The sequence below is a fragment of the Cardiocondyla obscurior genome, linkage group LG10 (genome assembly GCF_019399895.1).
Source record: "Cardiocondyla obscurior isolate alpha-2009 linkage group LG10, Cobs3.1, whole genome shotgun sequence".
Lineage (NCBI taxonomy): Eukaryota > Metazoa > Arthropoda > Insecta > Hymenoptera > Formicidae > Cardiocondyla > Cardiocondyla obscurior.
The window spans coordinates 1,387,937-1,406,376 of record NC_091873.1 but is presented as its reverse complement, the minus strand read 5'-3'; the positions used below and the strand labels follow the sequence as shown (position 1 = coordinate 1,406,376).

At 42.4% G+C, this 18,440-nt stretch overlaps 1 protein-coding gene and 1 long non-coding RNA gene across 7 annotated transcripts in view; one reads left to right on the top strand and one right to left on the bottom strand.

Annotated features, from left to right (window-relative positions):
* The window catches only part of Pxb (pxb), a 244,252-nt gene that overhangs the window by 45,080 nt on the left and 180,732 nt on the right, over positions 1-18,440 (bottom strand). The gene's annotated exons all lie outside the window — the stretch shown is intronic.
* The window catches only part of LOC139106061 (uncharacterized), a 61,163-nt gene that overhangs the window by 37,149 nt on the left and 5,574 nt on the right, over positions 1-18,440 (top strand). The window lies entirely within an intron of this gene.

Here is an 18,440-nt window from a genome sequence, read left to right as displayed (position 1 = left end):
CCTATTTACGTAGAGCAATCATCAACGAGATATCATTATACATATAAAATAAACTATTGCGCAAAACTTATTTATTTTCACGCGATTATCGTCATCCCGCAATGCATGATATGGATATTTTATTGATTGGCAAAATAAACGTAATATTGAATTTTGCGTAATATTAAATATAGGTAATTTGACACTTGCGTTAGAGTAAAATAACAATTTCGTTTAACAAAATCACAGCTACGCGAATAGCCAAGTTCTTAAAAGTCAACTCGGTATTATCGATAATTCACTGTATTAATTCATTTGTTCCGCTACATCCGCTTGGATTTCGACACCTAGAGTGGCCGGGAACCAGTTCGCGCCGGCGGCGACTAGTAATGAGATCGCGGGTATAAATTTCCTCATTTTCTTACAAAAGAAAATTGCAAAAACGACGTCGCGCGGTGTGCTATTACGATACGCCGCCGTGTTATTACGCGGCCGTTGCGGGCGTGATAATACCGGAAGGGGCGAATTAATCGCCGTGGAAACAGCTTCATTCGTTTATTCCGACAGACTTAATCGAGACAGTGCATAGCTTTGTGCCACCATCCGCCGTCGTGAAGACTTTTACCCGGAATGCAAAGAAAAACTCGCGCGTTGTCATCAGCACATCGACGAGCTACTCACACACCTTTGTTTTACCGGAAAAGACTCGGATTGTTTAAGAGATAACATTATTTGAAAAAAAAAATATCCAAAAAAATGCATAATTAATGTATAATTGATGTATAATTAATGCAAACTATTTTACAACTTAAAAAAAGTGAACGAGCTCGACTCATTCAATTAATTTGTCGCGAAAAATTGAGGAATATAATTTCAGAGTTTTATAAAAGGCTGAGCGATTTAAAAATTTATTCTCTTGGGTATTCTGTAAGACTTCCGGTCGCGATATCGAGGTAGTCACGACGAACAAGGGGGAAATTGCAAATCCGGAAGGGAGATCAATCGTGGTTCCTTCATATCGATAACCATGCGAAATACCAAAGCGACCCCTCATTTACTGCGCAGAAAGCCCGAAGGGGGAAGGGGGTGGCGAGGATGACGCGTGAGGTGGAGAATTTCGCGGGCGAAATTCCTCGTTTCTCGAACTGGGTATATTCGATATCGGCGACGACGGCTCGCCGGAAATTCGTATCGGAATCCCTAACCCCTCCGCCATTGTGACTGGATTCTTCATAAGAGGCACGTAGGTGTGCCGGAAAGTGCCCGGGATACACGTGCCGAGTATGACGAAGGGAAGGAAAGAAGGAGCGAAGGGAGAGAGGCGCTCCTTTCCTCGGTACGTTACGTGGGCCGCTTGTGAAAAAGGGAAAGTGATTTTCACGGGAAAAGGATAGGATTCCCGGGACTGAAAGGTAGTTCCGATCAGCCAGATCGGATCCTCCATCGCTTCTTCCATTTCTCGACCCCCTCGACGTATCGCCCGAGAAAGCATTGTAAGAGCGAAATTCTCATTTAGCGACACGATGAAAGAAACTGGGAGTTGGTCGAAGGGTTGATTAAATATGCATTGATAAATCTTTCGCTAAAAAGGGACGCGACACAATGGAACGCATAGTTCGGAATGCGATAAATCGCGCTTATTCGGAGTACGATTGAGGAAGGTGATATTTATCAAAGGTCGTGGACGGAAATTCATCTCGAGAAAGGACATCGTCCTTGAAAACATTTTCTTTATTCGACTGGAAGTTTCGCGGGGCCCGTAGAACTTATTCGTAATATTAGAGTTCGTCAAGATGAACATATTCAATGCAAGGTTGAATGATGAACGAACGAAGCCGAGTAATGATCGCGATGAAAGAGCGTTTAATTATTCGACTGAAAGCGGAAGTCGCGGCTAAGTTTCCCAGCGAAGTTGGCGCAAATAATTTCCGACATAAAAGGACGTATCATCGGTTAACAAAAGCTTCATAAAAAGAATTTTTGTTTCTTCGATTAATCTTTCCGTTCGTTTTTTTTTTCCTCCAAAAAAATAAAAAACAAAGTAAAACATTGCGCGCGCGCAACGCGCGTCTCGTTTATTCTAGTAATTAAAAAAAATCGCGAACTCTCTCCGGTAACTCGCGCCGTGTTAAATAATTAAAGCGCCGTAACGGTCGGCCGAATGGCCGGCGTTTAATCGCCGCTAACCGATATGTTTGCCGTGTGTAAAGATTTAATACACCGCGACACGAGCGTATCTCGTCTCATGAAAGGCATGATGAGGAATACACAAGCGATGAGATACATTGTGCGGCGTGCTATTTGGCGGTGGGCCAAGTAAAGCAGCATTTATCAAAGCTTCTGTAAGCACGTATATAATACACACATGCCACCTACGCAGTAGCGAATGTGAGAGTACGAACGTGTTAGCGCTAGTATTATATGTTAGCGCTCTTTTGCCTCCACGCCACCTTCCATCCTCTTAATTTTTTTTTTTTTGTGCAAATTTAAATTTTAATTAAAATTTGAAATGGTATTGAAATTTATCCATTTAAGCGCCGCAGGATTTATGCCCGCGATAGAAATTTTACTGTCTTATTACGTTGCCGTGCGCGATATACAATACCGCCTGTCTTTACACATCGCCCGATTTTACGCAGCATCTTGATAATAATCCGTAAAAAATCGTCGGCTACGATTACGCGGAACCATTTATTACATGACTTATCATTTATATTTATCATAACTGATAAATTATGAATTACGGTTTAATTATATTATTTTTCAACGCGATTCCTCGCGTTCTTTATTCTTATCTTCAAGATTATTCTCTTTCGTTCCATATGTTCCTTGTAACGCAACGTGCATCCACCTGTCTATCGATCTACCCATCCGTCTGTCCGTCTGTCTATTCATCTCTTCCTTTTTTTTTTCCCCGCTTACTCTTCCTATTTTTCTTTTAACGTCCGAAAGTAGCTCGTTCTCTTGTGATCCACCTCGTCTTTCGCGCGGTAGCTCATCGCTCATCATTACCGAGATATTAATGGCGTCGGCTAATGGATTCAGTTGAGAGACTGGCGTCAGTAAGAGAATCCCCCTTCTTTCAAATGATCGCCACTCTTCATCTTTCCGCTTTCCATTTTCCCACCGCGGCAGAATTCGGAAAATAAATACCGATAGCACGCCATGATATATTATGTCATTCTCGCGAGGAAAGACGATATGATTCGAGGAAAAGAGAAACACAAGTCGCGCTGAAATTTTCGAAAATTGAGAGCAAAGAGATTCTTACGTGAGAAGTAACGGTAAAGAACAGCGGAAAAGTCACCGAATATCACTCCACCGCACGCTGCCGCGAAGAGAAAGCGGATCGCACGATGCGCCGTGTCAGTGATGCACAATGCGGTCGCGCCTGCAGCTGCATGCGGTTCGCCATCATTCTCTTCCCGTCCCGGCCGCGGTAAAATGTACACGAAAATGAATAATAATCTAAATACGTTTTTGCCGAAACACGGTCACAATCGCGCTCGCGAAATTAAACAAAGCGATTATCGAATAATTCATCGCGTTATTAATTAATTTACACACGCACGCCACTCTTCATTCGTATCGTCGTGGATGTCGAATTAATTTTGATTTCTTGGTATAAAAATCAACTTCCGTACGTTATCTGATATATATTTCACGACTACCGGTGAGAAAAATGGCTTTGGGAGATACCGAGTCTTCATATTTAGAAATTTATTGTCGTGTTTCGAGCTGCAAACACAGTCTCATGAACAGGAAAGAGCAACACAGCCGAAATCGAGCACGGGTAGCGTACACGACGTGCTCCCGGATTTACGCGGCGGAACACGGAGCGAATCGAAGCCCGGGTAACCCGATGCCAGATCCAATTAATGGGGCTCCTTGCGGAAAGCCGCGCGCGCGTAGCGCAATGAACGTAACAACGATCGTAATCGTACGGAACTGCGTCGTAAGGGCGGGTGGAAGTTCCTTGATTGCGGAAATGGATAGCAACGACGGGGAAGGGATACGTGACGGTAGGCTTGGCTCGCGTGGGATACTCAATTAGTTTTCTTTTTCCCCGTAGAATAGTTTCAAATCGAAAACCGATCCCTCGTTTCACCAAGTCTAGAAAGATCGGTCTAAGAAAATTTGTGGTACTTAGGTATATGAGTTACTTTGTAAAATTAATATTAACCGAGAGATATTTACTGACGAAAGACGTCGGCGCTAAAAAAAAATTGATGAGCTCACCTCTTCTCGGCGATTCGCGAGCGCATTTTCGACAATTTGCGAGGCGCGTTGCGTGTACATTTTTGTCAGACGATGCTGCGAGATATTCTCTGGTCGCGCAGCGATATATCAATTAAACGGAGTTCTGCTCGACGCACACGCGGTGCACGGCGAACGGATCGATTGATCCTCGTTCGAGGATTCCCTTCACTGTCGTGCACAAGAGCGGGGAAGCGATAACATCACGGGATTGTTTATGGATCGGTGAGCGGCTACTGTTCTTCGGCGCCGCCGGTCGCCTATCGCACCCCGGCCAGCTAGGCGATGTGTGCATTATTGGATAGACGTCATCTGCTCCCGTTGAAATTGCCCGTCTCGTGGAGAAGGAAAAAAAAAAAAAAAAAAAAAAAAAACGAAAGAAAAAGTGGAAAAAAGCTAACATTTTCGACAATTTGTTTATCGCGCGCGCTATTATCACAATCGCTGATGCGTAATTTGTGAACTTTCATACGAACGTAAAAATATTTCTGCATCGTGTGACGCTGATGTCTGTCCAATGAAAAAATCCTGAGTCTCTCACAACGTCTTTATTTATTTCTGTCGAAAAGGATTTAAAAGGAAAGCCCGTGAACTCCTCGATTACAAGATACAAATATTATTTAATTCAAATAGCAGTTGAAATACAGTTTCCTCGTATTTATTATATTTATACATTATTCTATTAAAACGTTGCTATTAGCAACGAAAGATTACGAGTATTTACTAGGAACTCGAGATAATCTTGGATTTTCGGATGGCGCTCTCCCGAGAGGCTTGTACGTACAATCGTTGCCCGTAATCGATCGCCGCGGGGGTGGATACGAGTGCAACGTTATCTGAGGACCGATCTCGACGGTGGACCAAAGATGCCCTCGCTCGCGTTACCAGACGAGCTTCTCTGCCCCTGCGATCCTTTTGATCCACGCGCTACCGTGAGCGAATCGCTCGGCATCTTGATCAGGCGACGTTTCGATTAATTAGCATGCGGTCGTTAACAAAGCTTGGTACGAGAATGAAAGGCGACGCGGAGAAGAAAGAGAGAGAACGGGAAGGGAGCGGTAGGGTTGAATGAATGGAATAGGCAGAAAAAGGAAGCTCCCTTCGGTCCAGACTGGATGCAATCGATATCGCGTAATGCGATCTCGCGACCTGAGTGCAGGGAAACATGTATACATATTATATTACTGAACCTATACGTTTCCGTATATGCACACGCGCGCGTGTACGCGTTATGAATTGAATACTTCGGAGAGCGCAGAGAGAGAGAAAGAGAAAAAGAGAGAGAGAGACGTCGTACTTTCTATAGATCGTATTTTGATTTCACTGCTAGTGACGTTAGTTAATAAAAAAAAAAAAAAAATTAGATATAATATAAATAATCTAGAAAATAAAATAGCATATTGTATGTAAAAATATTAATTATTCTGTTTTACAAAATTTCACAAATTTTTCTAACAGACATATAAGAGGGAGTAAAAGAAGGATTACGAGTAAAAAAAAGTAGAAAAAAAGCAAAAAAGGAGAGGGGCAAAATTTTTAATTATTTACTTTCGTGGTCTTTTTAATAACGCAATGTAATTAAGCGGTCAGAATAAGGGAACGGTTATAGCAATTACGCAGTTTAACAATGATACTGATACAACAATAATATTTAACAATTGTCCCACTGCAATTATAATGCCCGCGGCGTATTATTGATTTAGATATTCACCCCCGCGATTGAATTGCAAGCGACCCCCACGGAGTCCATACGCACGGGGGCGTATCCGCGTTTGACGCACGATACGCAAACGAGCGTACACGCGAGACGTTAAATTCAGTGGCACCGGCATTAGCATAAACCACGGGGGGCAACAATAGTAGGAGATGAGACTGCGAGACAGATAGGAACCCACGAGGGAAAAGGGCGGCGGAATGTAGGGTTGAATCGAAAATCATCTCGTTGATTTAACTCTCTCTCTCTCTCTCTCTCTCTCTCTCTTTTTATACTTCGACGTTTCTCAGTCAGCTTTTTCATCTCTTCTATAACCGTTTTCGATACCATCGCCACATATATCACATACTCTATACAAGACTAACGAGTTTTCGTTCAAGTTCGTCCCCGAAGGCGATTGATTACTTCGAATATCAGTTAATGCATTTTTCTTCGAGGAGAAATTTTTAAAAGTTTAGATTAATCTGATGATATTATCAGAAATATAAATCTATGTATTTTGTGTTACATTGCTGTGACTTTTCTCTTTTTGCTCCCCGTCTGATACTCGCTCTATCGTAATTAGTCCACGACAGTTTAGGACACGTTAATTACGCATTTGTTCAGGGATTTGCATGCGTTATCCCAACACCGGAGGGATAGAGAGAATTCATGTGTCCATAGTGTGTACAACGATTCGTTACGGGACCTTGCCGTCCGCGCAATCAACGGTCCAATCGGGATCACGATCGGTCTACGCGTATCTTAACAATGGAACGCATCGTTGAATTACATTTTATAAATCCGGTAATTGCACATACCTCTTTCATTCGATTTTATTATTTTTTATTTAACAACTACGTTTATAATTATTTCTTATCTCCATATAAATATTTAATAATTTATTTAATTGCTTAAAATTTATTTTTAAATTTTGGAAATTCTCATTGATGTATCATAAAACTTACCAAGTATCTATCAGCAATTTATAAGTTTTAATTAACTTCATTTCTTTTTAATTTTAATTAATTTTAATTCTGCTCGGCTAAAAATAAAATGGTAAAAATATGAAAAAGAATTAAAAATTCGAATCAGCAGGCGGTGTCAAAATGCATTATATCGCTAATGTGCGCCGAATGCGGATTTAGAATTTCTGCAGAAACGATATGTTTTCGCGGTATCGGGGCCTTTGAGAGGTCGATCGTAAGCTTGGTTAAGCTCTGTTAAGCACATGTTGGTTCGCCATAGTCGCGATAATTTCCATGCCGGACGTATCAACGACGGTAGCCAAGCATAACGGTGCCGTCTGTACGGCCGAATTTTGTTAAGAGAGAGAGAGAGAGAGAGAGAGAGAGAAAAGGGGGAAGAGGGAGAGAGAAAGGTAGAGAGACCAATGCACCGGAACACGCTCGATCGAGACCAATGGCAGCCAATAAAACGGATGCTGGCTGGCCGTGACGTTCCTTTGCAATGCGATCGGAAACGGATTCGTATTCCCTGATGTATGATGCGATGCGTACTATCGAAATCCGGCGGTGCGGAGCAAGAAATCTGTGACGACCGATATCAACGCAGAATACCTGTTTCCTTGCTGTACCAAAATCCTTCTATTAAAATTAGTGAATTAGTTTCGGCGGTCGTATAGACAAGTAGAGAACGATCTAAATTACGATTAAAGTAATTACTCTCTTCTAATAAAATAAATAAATAAATAAAAACTACTTTCTGAAATTTAACAATTAAAGTATTCGTGGTGCATTTTTATTGTTACAATTGTTATTATCGACGTCGGTCACGTTAGTTTTTCAAGCAAAACAAATCGAATCAACGTGCTCGAATTTAAAGAATTAAAACTCTCGACATCTCTGGGTAATCACTGTCTACCTTTCTCGATTAGAGGGAGATAACGAAGGCGGCTACTCTCCCATCAACGACTGTTCCGACGTTCCCGAGAAGCCGAGCTTTGCGGGGAGCACTCTTCCGGAGCGAACCGTCTTAAAGCGCGCGTGCAACTTGATAAGCGAAGGATAAAATTAATTCGCCCGCGGAGCGAATCGAATCGCACGTTGCAATCCGGTGGAAAAGCCGGATGCCGGTGCCGCGGCTCCGTTAAACGAATGACACAGATTTTTCTGCGTAAAAGCGAACCCGCGTTCCCCGTCTCCGGATTTCAACAAACGAGATCGCGGATCCCCGAGTCGCCCCCGTAACTCGATCAATCGTATCGCCTCGGTTGCTTGCAACCGGTCGGCCTCCGCCCGAGCGAATCGATCGGATCGCAAGGATAGCTCCCTAGAAGCGAGGAAACGACGCGGTTGAACTCGACGTCGCCTCGAGCACCTTCTTTACGATGAAGTGGTAGTAGTACTTCGATATCTTTCCGGAGAAGAATCTTGACGTTTTCATACATGAATTATTTCTCTCAGAAAGCAAAAGGTGTAGAAACTAGACAAATGATTCCCGCACAAAAGCCCCTACCTTTCTTCGAAGTTAGTGGGTTAAAGATGCAACGAAGGGTCACGCTCTTTATTAAACAGATATTTTTTATTAATGACACTAATATTTGTACTCATTAAAGTAACACGCGTATCGGACAGATGTATTCGGGCTTAAGTGATTCGTAACACTTTTGGCACATATCTGTCTTCGTAAACGAGCAAACTCTATTGAACCGTTACTTAGGCCGAGTTACCGTGCCCGAGAGCGCGTTTTCGCCGCAGGGGGAGGTCTTCGACCTTCGGGCGCCCTAAGGAGAAATAAAAGAAGGAAAAGGGCTCGAGGAACGTGACGAGGTCTGTGACGAAATTGGCAGGGAGACGCGTTCGGGTCGAGTGCACGTACAGCGAATTAGTCATTTCTATGAAATGGGACGTGAGGGGGAAGCAAGAGTAGGGGGAGGGGGCGAAAAGTGATAGCAGACAACCGGATGGCACGAGATAACGATTAGTCCCGAAAGTTCCCGGGAAACGAGATCTCTCTTCGACCGACGACGATGATGAGGAGACGAAGGAACTTTCCCCTCCTGTTAGGAAGGTGTGCGGTTACTCGACGCGGTTTCCCCTTAACGCGTCCCGGTGGGCCCCGTCTAATTCATGCGTAAGTGGATAACTCGAGTTAGCTCGGTGCTTAACATGAATCATCGGCAACTTTCCCCGGTTAAGATCGACGAGGCTGGCGGAATTCCATCTAAAATCGGCCTCCCATTGCCGCCGCGGTTTGGATTAAAAATTAGCATAAAATCATCACCGTGATAAGAATATTAAATCGAATTTCAAGTGAGCTAGCAAACGCGCTATGATTACAGTTCAATTTAATTTCTTTTAGGCTAAAGCAAGTAAAAGCTGAAATAAATATTAAAGTTTAAAAGATTTTTAATTTGTACTTGAAGCATCGTTATTTCGAAAGACAAAATTTTTGGAAAAAATTCCTCCTTGCGTAGAACGACGGATGTGTAACGAGTCACCATACAGAGCGAATCGAAACGAGAAGGACTCCCGGCGATCCTTATTCCCTTCGGACGGTAAATCCTACATCGTGTCGAAGCCCGACAGAATGGAGGATTCTTCCAATTTCTGGCCGAACGTGCCGATTTCGGCGCGCGTTTTATCGTCGGGATCAGTCGTAGAATGAAAATCCGGAGGCGGGAAAGTAAGAGAAAAAAAGCAGGAAGAAGTGAGATGATATCGGGACGGTTTCGTCCTCTTCCGGATGGAGGTGAAAGGTGTTTCCCTCGGGTTCATAGGTTACTCTAGTATCTTAAAGCCTTACAAACTGGTGCACTTTCTGCATTTGTCAAAAATAAAAGTCTCCTTTTCGACAGGATTTGTAAATAAATTTAAAATAAAATCCAATCAGAATTAAGATAAAAAAAATCCAAGAAGGTGTTATATCATTGAAGTGTAGAGTTTTAAGATAAAATCTTGAAAAAAAATTAATTTTTTTTTTTTTTCTCAAGTTTGATAAGAAACATGTCGTCAATTAAAAAAAAAATCGTTAAAAATTAAAAAAAAAAACTTATCACTCCTCTTAAATTATTTTTGAACGTAACGTTTCAAGGGAAGATAATTGAACGATGACAATTTCAAAGACTTTACGCAAGGAATGCCCTTAGAAAGCCGATCTCGAATTTTATGCCCCGGGCCTCGGGAGTGGCACCTTAATTCCGGCCGCAGGGTTTAGGACGAAGTACGGTGCACTAGAGAGTGTGGATCACGTCCTCCTCCGTCGTCCCTAATGATCCCTTTGGCGGCTTCTCGGATGTCGCGAGGATGCCAAAGAGGATTCGTGCGGAAGGAATCCGGACGAGGATTCTTGTCGAAGGAGAGAGAAAAGAAAAAAAGAAAAAAAAAAGAAAGAAAAAAAAAAAAGACGAAGAGAGGATCTTCCCCGCCGCGCACCCCTTTTCCATCCTTAGATTACATTTATTATCGAGGGACGCCCACCGACGCCCACACGCCCTGCCTTCGAAGATTCGATGAGAAGTTCCTTATCCGTGATCCGAGGTGTCGGGCGCGAATAACGTGCGTAATTAATACGACGTGATACGCGCGCGCGTGGGCGAATGAGGATATATGCATATTAGTCGGTCGATTCGTTTGCCAGCAGTACAGCCGTGTGCGAAACGAAATGGCAAATCGCATGTCTATAGATAATACCCCAAAGATATGAATATTGATGGGATTACCTTTGCAATACCTTCGGACTGAAAGTCTCGACCCAACTCGGGACTTTCAGTTTCTCGAGGTAGAAAAACCGATCTACCAGCTGTCTCAACATGTCGTTCCCAAAAATTGCGATTAGGAAATTAGAATCGAAAACGAAAAGTTGTGTATAATTTTATAAAGTTGTCAATCGTTATTAAAAAAAAAAAATAAATTAATTAAAACGTTTACGAGAATAAATTCTAACAAAGCGATGAGCTGAGCGTATCAGACGTAATTTTTTTTTATACTGCTTGAAAAACTATATAGTGAATATTATTCTCGCTCTTAAGAGTCACTAACTAAAGGAGGCTTCCCGAATATCTAACAGTGCAATCCTGCCTGTTTCTGGGTTCCCTAGAGATTTTTTAAGAATTTAAGGATGTCCATTCGAGATGAAACGAATCTTTAGTGCAATTTTCGCCGAAAATTCCGTCTCCCCTCGATCGCACGTAATATCCGCCGTCCTACAGATTTTAAGGGGAGAATATCGTAGCGCCCTTTCCTACCTAATGACGCCTTTGACAGCCGCTCAGGTATCACTGAAGGAAAGGGTAGCATCTGTGAATCATCCCCCTTTCATTTAACGAGGAACTTCTTTCATGTTGCCGTTTTTCGAAAAAAAAAATTTCGAAGCAAAAAACCACGTACATTCCGTGAGACCTACGTAAATTTCTAAAACTATTTTATGCGTTTTAACCAAAAACTAAATTTGTTCAATGCAAATTATATTTCGTATATATTTTGCAAATATAATACCAATATTATTTAAAAAACAAAAAATATTTTTAAAATAATTATATAGCACAATATAATTTTCTTATACATCGTATAATAATTAAGGAAGAAATATTATTCGACCACCTACACGCGCAATTTAATTTGAACCTGCTGCGATTGATTTACATTAAGTTCGACATCATGCAAATCATCCCGGTTTGTATTCGTAATTACTGATGAACTGTAAAACATCATTCGTCGTGATTGTAATGATATCCGGCCTCATAAAAGCCAGAGTAATTTCGCCGAAGACCTCCGGCATGATCCACGCCTCCTCTCTATACGAAATAGCGCGTATATTTTTATTTCCCGAGATTAAAAATTACAGTAACCCGAACGGACGTTGAATGCCGGACGTGTCGATCGTGTCTATCGAGGCCGACAATGCGACTAGATAAAAATCGCACAGCCTCATTAAGCCAACGAAACAGTGCAATTATCGGGCTCGATTCTCGTCGGGATTGAATGGTGGCGAGATATAATTAATGATAAGACCGACGTCAATGTCGACATAACGATATCATTTAATGTGATAATACCGACGCTCGCGGCATTTTTCGTCGGGGGGGCACAAATTGATTTACGGGAGAGCGATTCATTTGTACGCCCGTAAATATTGCACGACAGCAAATTGAAAAATATTACAGTCACCTAATTCCGTGGTTCCCCACCGTGGTATAGCAAATTTTTTAAAACGCGAATTTCATTTTGCACTTATACCTATGGCGCGAACGTTGCTTCGCCGACCGACGCGAGATTCAATCTTTCGCACCGTATTTCGTGTCGCGCGTTACCTCTCGATGGCACACTTTCTCCGTGCAAATTTTTTTTTAATTTCCTGCCTCGTCAGCTTTGTTCCGCGACGGAATCACGCCTTCGTTCCCCGTAATCATTCAATTTATCTGCACGCTGAAAAACTGGGTCAAGTACGACTATACATGTCCAAGGCAAAAAAAAAAAAAAAAAAAAAATATATATATATATATATATACAGGGTGTCCCAGTTGATGTAAAAAAGTTCTTAGTTGTAGGTTGGGCTTCCGAAAATAAGTAGAAAAGTCCTATACGGTTTTGTAAGTTAGGCGTTAATAACCGAGAAAATAACATTTAAAGATTTGACGCCCCGCGTGCGAGCAAAAACGCGCCGTTTGAAGCTACCGAGACGTTAGTGGACCTAGAGGTGTGGCTTATCTTACTGTATTCACAAAGAAATGAGTAACCTATGAATCTTTGTAAATAGAGTGGGATGGGCCACACCACCACTCTATTTACAGAGATTCATAGATTACTCATTTCTTTGTGAATAGAGTAAGATAAGCCACACCTCTAGGTCCACTAACATCTCGGTAGCTTTCAGCGGCGCGTTCTTACTCGCACGGGGGGCGTCAAATCTTTAAATGTTATTTTCTCGGTTATTAACGCCTAACTTACAAAACCGTATAGGACTTTTCTACTTATTTTCGGAAGCCCAACCTACAACTAAGAACTTTTTTACATCAACTGGGACACCCTGTATATACAAATTTATTCGCGCTAGAAAAATGACTACAAAATGAAATATGAATATACTCTTAAAAACAAGACCAATTAATTTGTGATTCTAGCAAATCAAGATTGATATTAAATTTAAAATAATTCGAGGAGTTTTTTTTTTTTTAATATTTATATCACTGATTTATAATTGGTCAATTTAAATTATTAAATATTTAAAAGGGCATTTTTCCTCGATTAATTATTTTTCAATTTTATTTCGAATCTGCCTTTCCACCTTTGTGCTCTTCTTCTCTCTCTCTTCCATCGCCTATCTAATAATTTGTTGAAAGCCTCGCCAGTCGCTGTCCCATGGTTGATACATCTACCTCGCGTAACTTCGCGAAAGACCGAGCAGAAAGGGGAAAACGGGGGAAGGGGTGAATCGCTCGAGCTCGTTTTGCGCTGCTCGCTTGGCGAAGCGCGACGCGCTGGGATTCGTTCCGTTTCGAATATCAAAAACAATTCGCCACCCGAAGGGGGCCGTAGCCGCCACGCGACCGGCAAGGGTTGACGAAAGCACCGCCGTGCAACTTCCGCTATCGCGGACGGATTTTAGGCGGGCTGCAGTAACACGAGGGGCGATTGTGTTTCTCCCGAACGGAACGGCGACGGATATTAAAGCGTGCGCGGAACGCTGCTCTTTATGTCATTAAATACACCCGCGCGGCATGCTGCAACCCCACACCATTCCCGTCGCGCCCGATTGTCGTCCCGCGGGGGTGCGAATCACCCCTGCGGTGCGACGCGTTCAGAGGGAAAGTATTGCGGTGCGCGATTGATTTCGAGAAATGACGGGGGTTGGAAGGCTCCAGTTAATTATTAACCGCGCTCATCCACGTATACGTGTAAACATAACGAGTAAAACGAACCTTTTAAATTAATCCTTATTCGTCAGAATACGGAGGGAGGATATATATGGCTTTTCGCGATGATCACGTGTTAAACTTAATTTTATAATGATTATTTTAGCGTAACCGTAAATGAAATAATCGCCGACTCACATTTGACGGTAACTGTCATTCGAAAATCATCTGACGCAATAATCGAGGCCGCGTAATGGATGTAAATTAATTTTTGATTAGCTCGACAATCCGCCGGAGGATTACACTCCCCTAGAGCTTTGTTTCGCGGTTATTTATTAACGATGTGCGCAATTTGAAACGCCGAAATATATTTCTAAGAGGTAACGTGGGCGACGGAATATTTTCATTCGATCAGACGGCACGACATTCAATATTTTATTTACCGTTTTATGTTAAACATTTAATCGCGGCGGCACAATATTGAAACCCGCGGTTGCAGTGCCAATAATGGCCCACTTTTGGCGATCAAATTTGTAATGCATACGCCGCGAGAGTTCTATCGGCGCGCGTTTGTTCTCCGGGAACGCATTCGAGCGGCCAATATATTTCGACGCTGCCCAAAATGCCGATCTCTCACCGCATCATTAGACTTTAATTGAGAAGAATTTTTTTTATTTCTCTCTCTCTGTCTCTCTCTCTCTCTCTCTCTCTCTCTCTCTACGAACATAGACATCGGCACGATTCAATTATCGCGGCTGATAGCAACCGTACGCGCAGAAAATGAAAGATCTAACACAACGAAGCACATCGATTTTCAATCGCGCACGAGAGCCAAATAAATATGTTTTATTTTATTGGGTTTTGTTACGTCGGTCGATAATTTAAGACCGCCGGCGCGATGCAAAAATCAAACGTCCCCGGGGATTAAACGTACGATTGTTGCAAGTCCGTCCTTCTCTCGCGAGCAACTCAATCCCTCGTAGTTTTATTGCGTCGGAGATGGAGCGAGGAAAATGATTGAGTTCGACGTTCTGATGGCGGTCGGTGGTTTTCGATTGTTTCCGGGTGAAATTAAGAGGCTTACGGCGACAAGTCCTCTGAATTGACCTCTCCCTGAAAATCGCGGCGATTTTTGGGGACAACTCGAATCTCGGCGATAAATTCCTGCAATAAATTGCAAGACGGAAAAACCCAGACGATAAATTGGACAATCTTAATAAAAGATTTATCGAGCGTACGCGTTACTTTGTTCATCATGTCGTTCCGTCTTTCTTCTTCTCGTTAACAATTTTTTTTTATTATAAAAATATTGAAACGCAAGGAATTGCCGTTTAACGTAGTGCGAAAAACATAACATTATGTTTAGCAAAAATTTACTTAGCGATCAAATTTTTACAACTGCCAAAAATATCACGTATCGTCTAATAAAAATAACGAGGTAGATATTTTTTATTATTTATTAAATACTTAAAATGACGTTACCGTGAATTTTTTTTAATATTAGAAATATATTAATATGTGTACAATTATCAATTCGTATTCGTTACTGTTTTAATCGCGTTTCGGTAGTTAAATAAAACGTATATCTATCAATCGCTTCCAAAGTGAAACGAAACGTCGATCGAATACAGGAATTTCACCATTTCCTCAACTTACTCCATACGATCGTCGCTTCGTTCAGCCTCGCGCTATAACGCGAAATCCCGCCGTAAAATTTGCTTAGACACGACGGAGCTTTACGATACTTCCGCCAATACGAAAAGCGGGAGAATGCACGCCTCCCACAATCGAAAGAAACGACTATGCAATGCACCCGGGAATCTGGCGTGTACTTTCGTTACAGAGTCGGCGCGCTATTTGCAGATACGGTATACCGAACTTTTTTAAGAAAGACGTGGCCGCTTCGCTAGTTTAATTATATTCTTCGCTCAGTGATTAAGAAGCTGTATTCGTCATCGTTATCAATACGCGATTATCGTTATCATCCGCTCGTTCGCACAACGGGGAGTCGTCGAAAGCTCTTAGGAGGCTGTCTATGTCGGCCGTGAAAGCTCTGGGTAATCTCGTGAGCACGGAAGGTCGTCTACAAGCGCGGGAATCGCGTCGTTCCTGAATAATTTAGCGTTCTCGAGCCGTCGTTCTCATAGTTATATCGGTGGTTTGTGTAGGCGAACGGCGTGGAAGTTCAAGCAGTAGGATCGGGCACGCTCAGTCGGAGACTATGAGTGACTATCACGTGGATATGCTAGCCAGAGTATTCTGCGAATCCCTCTTTCTCTGTCCCCCTCGCTTTCTCTCTCTCTCTCTTTCTCTATTTCTCTTCATCGCTCGTTTTCCTCGACTCCTCGTACTCGCGCGACTCCAGTTGTTATCCGAGAGTTTGCGTCGAGAGTTTATCTTCTCTCGAGAGATATATCTGCACGAAAAACTGTCGTAATGTTCTGCTTCCCAATTGTTGGACCGCATGTGCCGTAAAAAAAAAAGAAGAAATATGTGTTTGTATACTGCACGTGTCTCGCTTCTATTTTTGTAAAACTCTTGTTTCGAGTCGGTCGAGAATTTAATTTTTATTTTAATGCAGTTTGATTTTTAATTACCCGTTTGTTTAATATTGCACAAGAATGCAATTTTTGTTTCGGAGAAGGAGACTATAAAATTGTACTTATTTTAAACACGCGGTGTCAAAAAATAAAAAAAGAAGCATCGATTATAAGTTCTTGATTTGGACTCAAGTATATTCTTTTCAAATATATATATATATATTTTTTTTTACTGCAAACTGACGGAATGCCAATAACGAAATTCACATGACCCTTCGGAGAATCGACAATTCTCGTTTTCGACCGGGCCCAATGCCGCTTCGTTCACCGCAAACCCCTCGGAGAATTAGGTATTACGTCAATAGGGCGGGAGAAAATAAAGAAAAAAAAAAAAAAAAGAAGGAAACCAAGGATCCACGTGCTGCCGGCTGGAAAATTAAGACAAATGCGTCCGTTCGCTTCTCTTTGTCCTCGCTGTTCTCGTGATATTGTTTCACGCCTCCGTGGAGGCAGCCCTTGACAGCAGCCAATCAAGGGATGTATCTCCTGCGCGTCATGCCGCGGGATACGAGCCCCGTCACTGAATATCGAACCCCGTCAATGTCCCCCGGCGTGACGCGCGAGGATATGGACGCTTTTCTCCTTGCGAGAACATGCCACGTGCCTTCCTCTAGAGAGAACGCGGGGGAAACTTAACCCTTTTCTTTGAAGTCCCGTTGCTCCCCGATGACGTGGCTCTCTCAGATTTCGTTACATTTCTTTTTCTTCTCTCGGCAAACACGATCTTTACATTTCAAATCCTATTTTATTTATCTTACAATTATTTTACAATTCGCCAACGTGTGACAGTTTCGAAGCGACTAATAGGTCGCAATTCGCATTCAGATTCTCGCAGGATTAACAATGATAGAGCGCAACGTCGTTAAAGTTTGCGGAAGTGTTCATTAAGAGTTAATGACATCGTTAAACGCCGTGTAACGTCACGGAGCGTTAATAACGTCTTGCGAGCAAAACCGAACGTGGAACTTTAAACGGGATCAAAGACTCGCGTCGTTTGAGAAAACACGAATATTATTCGTATTTATATAGACAAGTTCCGCTAAATAAATCCGCCACAAATGCTAATTAAGAGTCCGATAAGAACGGCTCGCGAAAGAATGCCGCGAGCTGTCGCTTAATGTCAATACTGTAATCATATTATGCATGTATTATTAAGTTGCTTTTTGCCGCGATCTCTCTTTCTCGCGATCTTGAACGTTAATTATGGAAGTTCTTGCGCGAGTGCACTTTTGAAAATATGCGTGAGGATGGGATTAGGACGGGCGATGCGTCATTAATTAAGGCGCGGTTAATTAAGTGCTCCGTAGGGGCGGAAGAGTATCTCCCACGACGAAGGGGTGGCTCCTCCTGGCGACCTTCGCCTCCGTCTATATCCCCCTGGTGAAACGGCCTTGCACGCAATGAACCTTGAATGCTAATTAATGGCTTTCCGATAATGTCCCTGGAAGCCGCCTCGCTGGGAGTTTTATATAATTCGCGGAGGATCGACGACGATCGCTCGATCTTCATCCGAAAGTTTGAAGTGATTTGTCCTTACTGCCCAGGCATTGTCAGACACCAAACCTCGTTTTCCCGACAGTAATTCGAAATTCTAGCCGCCGTTGCTTTCGGCTAAACTCGATGTTTATCCTTCCGCCCGATAAACAGGGTAATTGCCAAAAGTATCCCGCGGAATCGGCAATTTTTCGCTCGTTAAACCCCGAGGACGAGAATTTATAAAGACGCCCTTTCTGCTTCTTTGTCTCATAATCGTAAAGTTCTCAATTTATCGAATTCTTGGCGGTGATTTAATTTGCAGACTACGACGGAATATTTATCTCGAGTTCTTTCGAGGGCTTTCAAAAAGATTGTTCTATTTTCGTGGGAGAAAACGACTTCAGGAATTGCTAAATAAAAGATTTGCGGTAAAAAAAAGAAATAAATAAAATAAAATAAGAGATTGACTAACTGGTTTTAGCTCGTCGGGCTTGTAACGAATACTACTATTACTTAGATTTTAAATCGCGCATTTTTCCACGCGACCTGTTTTCCCCGAGTGACATTTAACAGGGCTTTCCTGACCCTTTCTCCCTAAAGGCAACTTCGAGAAGCGTTG